The sequence below is a fragment of the Bos javanicus genome, chromosome 28 (genome assembly GCF_032452875.1).
Source record: "Bos javanicus breed banteng chromosome 28, ARS-OSU_banteng_1.0, whole genome shotgun sequence".
NCBI lineage: Eukaryota > Metazoa > Chordata > Mammalia > Artiodactyla > Bovidae > Bos > Bos javanicus.
In genome coordinates, this window is record NC_083895.1 from 10,735,374 (window position 1) to 10,743,697 (window position 8,324).

The following is an 8,324-nucleotide window of genomic DNA, read 5'->3' on the forward strand; positions in this document are numbered from 1 at the left end:
CTTACCTGGAGAATCCCATAGACAGAGGAGTTTGGTAGGCTACAGTCCATGGGATTGCAAAGAGTTGGACATGACGGAAGCGACTGAGCAGGCATGAGATATATATATATATATATATATAAACTGAATCACTTTGCTGTGTACCTAAAACTAACATAACACTGTAAATTAACCACATTTCCATCTTTAAAATGGTTTTAAAAAGATGAGAAAAGAGCAAAAATCTCAAAAATAAAAGGTATCATTCACTAAATTATACAAGGAGTATATATATATATATACATACACACACACACATGTATATATCATATTTCACTGTTAGTTCACTGCTGTTATTTTTGTTATAACAGTAACTAACATCTTTTAAAAAGAAGGTTCTGAAATCTTGCCCTGGCTTCCAGAATTCTGGGGAGAATAGTCCATCGTAAGGACTAATTATGTATTCACTGCCTGCTGTATGGTCTGCTGGGCAAAAATAAAGATAACAGAAAAGATGGCTTTGGACAAGTTTGGCTAAATATAGCCTTCAAGTGTGTAAACTCTATCCTCTTCCAGGGTGCATTTCCAACATCAAATAGTGATGAATTAAAGCTTTACTTTATCTTCTCTGTAATGAGTAGGCTCGCTCGACAGGACACTTCAAACAGGAAATAAAAGGCAACGTCATTACATTCTCTGTCCACAAGGCTGTCTTACGCACTTAGTTCCAGTCCATTCAGCTTACAGAGTCCTGGCTGTGAACATCCCCTGAGGTTACGGCGCTGTTCGGGTGTCCGGCGTCATCACTTTCCACTCACTCCGGCGTCTGGAGTCTCATTTTAGCTGCCGAGATCACGAGGCTTGTCTATCACGTCACTTGTGGATCCTGGGGCTGTTTCGCCTCTACAGTCCAGTGTCCCTACTCTCAACACCCAGGGTCACGTACCGTGCGTGTGATTTAGAAGATGAGGATCTAACCAGAAGGCTTTTCCTGCAACAGATGTTTCTAGAGGAAAGTGTGAGACACAGGGCACAAACTTACGGTTAGCAAAGGGGAAGGAGGGTAGGGACAATTAGGAGTTTGGGATTAGTAGATACACACTACTATATATAAAACAGATAAACAACAAGGTCCTACTGTATAACACAGGGAACTATATTCAATACCTTATAATAAAATACAATCGAAGTATATGGTTGTAAGTTTCATATATATATGTAATATGTATATCTGAATCATTTTGCTAAGTGATACAGCATTGTAAATCAACTATACTTCAATAAAATAAATAAATACAGAAAGAAAGTGTGAGCCGGGCAATTTTTCAGTTTGCAGCAATTAATTCAGCCCCACAACCTAGGTAGCTGTAACCCACATCACCTTTCCCCTAGAGTAAGTGACAATAGAATAAAAATCCCCCTCCAAATTCCCAGGGCTCCAATTGTCCTTCAGATCCTCCCACAAGTCCACCAAGACCACTATCACATAGGTGGGGGCAGGGATTCTCAGTAACCCATTTTCTCACCCAGGAATATCTCTTTAGGATGATCACTTTTACTTCATTGCTATTCAGTTCCAGACCTAGAAACGTAAAGAGGGAAATCCAGAAATAGAATTGGAAGACAAAGAAAGCAAGCAGTGGAACAAAATCCTTTCTGAGAGTTACAAGGACTTTGTGGAATTTCCTTTCTTAATAATCCTCAGGATCATCAAAAATAGGTTCCGGCTGCCCTTCTGGGTCCTGCAAAGTTCTTCGTCATGTACCCCCTCCTAATTTGAACACCAAGCTGGGCAGGTGGGAGCCCTTGGGGCAGGGGTCCCTTACAGAGCAGCTGCACAGAAGCCTCGGGAGCTCAGGGTTGCCAGCCCTCCCATAGCGGCTTGCCAGGTTTCCAGAGTGTTAGAATAGTAAACAGTTGTTTCTCCGAAACAGAGATGGGGCTATCCACAGCCTCACATGCTAAATTTAAGTTTAATGAAGCTCTTTCCTAACAACCCAGATCAGTGATTTTAAACAGGCTGGCGGCGAGGCGAGATCCATCTCTCAGGGTTTGGGGGAAGGAACTGGCAAGTGTAGTCTGAGGAAGCTCCCAGGTGATTCCGTGTTCCACCTGCAAACCCCAGTGCCTCTTCAGAAAACCGCTGGCACAGATCTTGGATGCTGACGGAGGCCCTCTCTGGCTTCTGCAATTTGCCCACAGTGCTCCTGACATTTCAGAGTTAACCTCTGAAGCACTTAGGGAAGATGACACACGCCTCCCTCTGCCAATACTGCCACGTGAACTTTTTCACACAGAGCATAGAGAGAACCAAGTGCATATAATCAAACGTTGACAACAGTTGGCTGACTAGTTAGGTTTGATCCTTGGAGCAGAAGATCTTCAGCAGAAGATCTCAAGTGTAAATTTGGATGTCATCAATCACGTCTTCCATAAGCCCTGAAGCAAAAGTCTGATGGTGGAGGCAGATACATCCTTCCACTGCCCTGACTCAGATGCGTTTTCCCGCTCCATACCCCATTCCCAAGCTTTCTAGGGAAGCGTCCTTCTTGCAGAGATGCCTGGAAAGAGGATAAAACACAGGCATTATTTATTTGAGCTGTGATGGGAAAGATCTTATGACTTTTGAAATCCAAATGCATACTAGGGAAACAAAAATGAGCCTTCATTTTCAAAGCTGCTGGTCGTTTTCTGTTTGGTAAGGCACAAAGAATTTTACATAATTGTGGGGATGACTTTTCCTTCTGAGGCTAACACTTATATTGGCCATTTACTTATGCAAATAAAAGATAAAGCCCCAAATTGGAACATGAGACCTTGGCAGACACCCCTTGATGGATTCCAAACTAATGACCACGTCTATGCCACTCTGGTTCTCAAAGCGGTCCTGAGACCCTTTCAGGGTATCTGTGAAATTGGAACTATTTTTCCAACACAATGACAGAACTTGGTTTTGCTACTCCCACCCTCTCACAAGTGTATAGTCAAATTCTCCCAATGTTATATGACATGTGATAATGAAACAGATTGCTGGACCTGATAGGAGAATCTAGCTATCTTCTATGAACATACTGTATAGGGACCTCCCTGGCAGTCCAGTGGTTGAGACTTTGTTTTCCAATGCAAATGGTACAGGTTTGATCGCCACATGCCTCATGGCCAGAAGATCAAAACACAAGGCAGGAGCATTATTATAACAAATTCAATAAAGACTCTGATAATCATCCACATCAAAAAAATCTTTAAAATGACAAAAGTCAATTTTACAACCTAAACAAAAAGAGACATAATAAAGATGTGCAAAAAATGCTACTGCATTCACTATATTTTTTGAAAATATAGTTATGTTTCATAAAAATATATTCTTTGTGTGAAACCAATATTATGGGTTTGTTATTGTTATTTTAAAATGAAGTAATAAATATTCTTAAAATTTCTGTTTTTTTCTTCTTAAAATTATTATTGTGATCAAATATACATCACAATTTAACATTTTAACTGTTTTAAATGTGCAGTTTAGTGGCATTAAGTGCATTCATATTATTGTACAACCATCACCACTGTCCATATTCAGAACTTTTTCATCATCCCAAACTAAACTGTACCCATTAAACATTAATGCCTCATTAGCCCTTTCTCCCAGACCCTGGTAACCACTATTCTTTGTTTCTATGAATTTGACTACACCAGGTACCTCATACAAGTGGAATCATACAGTATTTTTCCTCTTGTGGCTGGCTCCCATCACTTAATATTTCCAAGATTCATCTATGTTGCATCAGAATTTCATTCCTTTTTAAGGCTGTATAATATTCCAGTGTAAGTACATACCACAGAATCTCTGCTTTGTCATTTGTAATCAATGGCTTAGCAATTTTAAGACACTTCCTTTTACTTATTTTTTTGTAATTTCTAAGTAGTTAAAATACTGATGTTTCAACATAACTGGTTTTCATCATGTTCTTCTACTCAAATAATGCAGGAACTTTCATTATTGCTGATTGGAATGTGTAACGGTACAGTTACTTTGGAAAATGGTTTGGTAGTTTTTTTAAATAAAATTAAATATAGATATTTACTTGATAGTAATATGCCAATGTCATTTTCTTAGCTTTGACAAATGTTCCATGAAATTGTATTACGATGTTAACAACAGGGGAAACTGGGCATATTGGAATTCCTTACTTACTCTTTACAACTTTTCTGAAAATACAAAATTGTTCCCAAGTAAAACTTTTTTAACTAAAAATAATCCTCAGTTTTAGTATCTGCTATGGTAAATATTGGGCTTCCCTGGTAGCTCAGCTGGTAGAGAATCCACCTGCAATGCAGGAGACCCCGGTTTGATTCCTAGGTCAGGAAGATTCGCTGGAGAAGGGATAGGCTACCCAGTATTCTTGGGCTTACACTGGGCTTCCTGGGTGGTGCTAGTGGTAAAGAACCTGTTTGCCAATACAGGAGATTCAAGAGATACAGGTTCAATCCCTGGGTCGGGAAGATGCCCTGGAGTAGGAAATGGCAACCCACTCTAGTATTCTTGCCTGGAGAATCCAGTGGACAGAGGAGCCTGGCAGGCTACAGTCTGTGGGGTCACAAAGAATTAGACATGATTGAAGTGATTAAGCACACAGCACATGGTAAATACTGAGAGATATAAGCCACATAAATAAAAAGCTCTTTATGGTTCCACCGGAGAAACTGAGGAAAACAAACAGGAAACAAATATTTGTTTTCCTGGCCCACCTTGCAGCCAGCATGGCCATGTGTCTGAGTTCTCACCAATGAGACCAGGAAATAAGTGAGAGCTGTTTCTTAGAGCTGCTTTCCCCCAAAAAGTCCAGGTGGGAGACAAGGACATGCTGGCATGACCTGTGCCCTCCCTCCTGACTGGAATGCCTGGGCTGGGGCATCTGTATTGCAATTGTGAGGCACCACACACATGGCCTTCTGGATATGCAGCCTTATTATTCTTTTCATCACCTCAGACTAATTTAAGCTGTCGGTAAAACTTTCTGCTCTTAGCATCCAAAGCATGGCAAAGGATACAGTTACCTAAGATGCTCTGTGGCAGGCAGTGCTGCAGATCCTAGCTGCTGAATGTTTATTCATTTTTTTCCCTCTTACATGTACTTACAGATTACTTTGTGCCTAAAACAAACAAACAAAAACACACAAAAAGAAAGTGTGGACTCTGGCAGGAGTATGTGTGTGTGTGTTTTGAAAGCTGCTGACAGCTCAGTGGCTGGGCAGAAGTTGAGGGCGCTATCTTCCATCTCTGGCAAGAGCAGAGCTGCTGAGGCTCCAGAGATATCATGTGGGGAGAGCCCCGGAAAGGGCTCAAGGGCCAGCTTCCCCTTTCCCACACCTGCCAAGCCCCAGCACCCTGGAATGATGCCCTTCCCATTTAGTGCTACCCAGAGACCCAAAGTGTGAAGACTCACCTCCCCCAGCATCATAATCAAGGAGGGGAAAACGGTAGACCTAGCCCACTTTTGTGGACTTCCTCAGAGGCCAAACCTGAGCAATTCCAGTGAGGCTTCAGAGAAGAGAGCCTCTGGGGTGCTTTTACCTCCCTTCATCAGTTGGCTGATCCATTCCGCTTTCAACCTTGCTTCCTGTCCCATCTATGTGTGCTGGAGAGAAGGTGGGTTGGGATTAAAAGCACAGAAGCTGGAGCCTATTATACAGACTGAAGTAAGCCAGAAGGAAAAACACCAATACAGTATACTAACGCATATATATGGAATTTAGAAAGATGGTAACAATAACCCGGTGTACGAGACAGCAAAAGAGACACTGATGTATAGAACAGTCTGATGGACTCTGTGGGAGAGGGAGAGGGTGGGAAGATTTGGGAGAATGATATTGAAACATGTAAAATATCATGTAAGAAATGAGCTGCCAGTCCAGGTTCGATGCACGATACTGGATGCTTGGGGCTAGTGCACTGGGATGACCCAGAGGGATGGTATGGGGAGGGAGGAGGGAGGAGGGCTCAGAATGGGGAACACATGTATACCTGTGGCGGATTCATTTTGATATTTGGCAAAACTAATACAATTATGTAAAGTTTAAAAAAAAAAAAGCACAGAAGCTAATGACTCTGTCTGGCTTACCTGGGAATCTAACACAGGATGCTGGCCTTATGACCTCCACAGCCCAACCACATAAAAATTTGGTGATACAAGATGCGGACATAGAGAATAGACTTGTAGACACAGTGGGGGATGGAGAGGATAGAATGAATGGAGAGGGTAAAATGAATTGAGAGGGTAGCATTGACATAAATACAATAGATAGCTAGTGGGAAGCTGCTATACAGCACAGGGAGTTCAGCTGTATGCTCTGTGATGACCTAGAGGGATGGGCTGGAGGGGGTTGGGAGGGAAGGTCAAGAGGGAGGGGATATATATATATATATTTATGACTGATTCAAAATACTGTACAGCAGGAACTAACACAACATTGTAAAGCAATTATCCTTTAATAAAAAGAAATTGGTGATACAGAAAGAGATGGCAAAGGTTTCCTGAATCTCAGATCACACAAGTACCAGCTTTCAGGGTTCTTCAGTGCCTCCTCAAATTCAAAGCTGAGATTTACCTAGGCACTAGATAGAATTGATATTTCCATGTAACTTGGTGTTGGAAAAAGGAAATATTATAGAAAGAAAAAAAATAACTGGACAAAGAAAGGAGTTTGAGGGGGTTCTTTTAGGTTAACAATAAAAAAGAATAAAAGCTAATTCCCACACCTAAGGGAATATTCTTTTATTCATAATGATTATCATAAGGAACAGGAAAAATGGAACTTGAATATTTATTTTGTTGTGGTTAAAGACAGCAATGAAGGAGAAGGAGGAAGGCAAGGAGGAGGAAGAGAAGAAAAAGAATAAGAAGAAGAAGGAAAGGGAAAGAGGAAACAACAAGCAGAAGCAGAAATGATTGCATCTAGCACAGTAAAATAATATTTTAAGTATAACTAGTAATATATGGTAATAGCTGCATTCGCAATCAGTATGTAATTATAAATATAATCTCCTAGATCATTTGGCTTCTACATTTAATTAGAAAATATTTAATTATAATATGTATAATTACATGTATAAAACAATAATAGCATTCCTGTATTTTTGGAATTAGTAAAAATGGAATTATACAATGATATAAAAGTGTACTACTGAAATATATATGAATGTGTGACTAAGCAAACTGAACGTTTTCTCTTTCTAATCTGCTTTTCATCCCTGGATGAAATGAGGTGACATAAGGAGAGCATTCCTCATTGTGTTGGCCCATAGTACATGCTTCATAAGTTTTAATTGCTTAGGTTCCAATCTTGGGATCGACCAATCAACATGCATTTCCTTGGGATCAACCAATCAACATGCAACCAATCAACATGCAACCAATCAGTGCATGAAATGTAACTACTATTGTACATTTCAGACTTGGAGGGAAAAAAAGGCCAATTCCTAATCTACAAGACTACTTACCCCTACTTTCAGATGTATTCCAGTTTGGAAGGCAAGCTTTCTGGTCACCCTATGAGTAAGTGACTGTGGATGGTGATCATGACTCAGAAGCATCCTTCATGCTGCATTTTATCTAGCTTCTTTTTCCCTTTCCTTTCCTTTCTCCATGTCACCGCCAGATTTTTTGGATGTTTTTTTCTGAAAACAAAACAAGAACATTGATTAGCAGCTCTTTCACATGAAAATAAAGAATTGTAATCTTCATTGTAAGTCCAGCAGTGAATCATTTCTTGAAAAGCTGTATGCAAAACACTGTTGTTCTTCTCTTGGCTTAGCCGATGAAGACAAGCGCAGAAGCTGGTTGGCACAGAGGTGATCCAGAACAAACTCGCTCTTCTTCAAGTAGTCTGACCTAACCCTATGGGTCTGAATGTAAGCACGGTATAAAATCAGTAGGTGACACAATGAGACAGCAAAGTAGATCTCTGATATTTTAAAACATTATTATAATGAGTGGTACAAGGAAGATGTGTTTTTGGATGTCAATTATCATTGGTATCAAAGGGATTAAGGAATTAAAATTTTATTTAGTCCCTAAGCAGTCAATTAAGATGTGATCCACCCAAGCAATGTGATTTGAAAACTTAGATTCTTGTTTTAATTCCTCTGAAAATAGTAGATATTGCCTTGATCTGAATTTAGTATGGCCCTTTTGGCAATAGGCACAGTTTGTGAGAATTATCTGTTCGGCAGTGGGTCATGCGTGTGTGCTCAGGGGCTCAGTTGTGTCCAGCTCTTTGCAACCCTATGGACTGCAGCCTGTCAGGTTCCTCTGTCCATGGGATTTTCCAGGCAAGAATACTGGAGTGAG

General features: G+C 40.4%; 1 long non-coding RNA gene across 1 annotated transcript; it reads right to left on the bottom strand.

Annotated features, from left to right (window-relative positions):
• Nucleotides 1-585: 585 nt before the first annotated feature.
• On the bottom strand, nt 586-7,728 carry LOC133240340 (uncharacterized). Its single transcript, XR_009734198.1, has 3 exons — nt 7,475-7,728; nt 5,032-5,612; nt 586-2,540 (listed from the first exon to the last, which is right to left on the bottom strand). It is a non-coding gene; the product is annotated as an uncharacterized LOC133240340 (long non-coding RNA).
• Nucleotides 7,729-8,324: the final 596 nt, after the last annotated feature.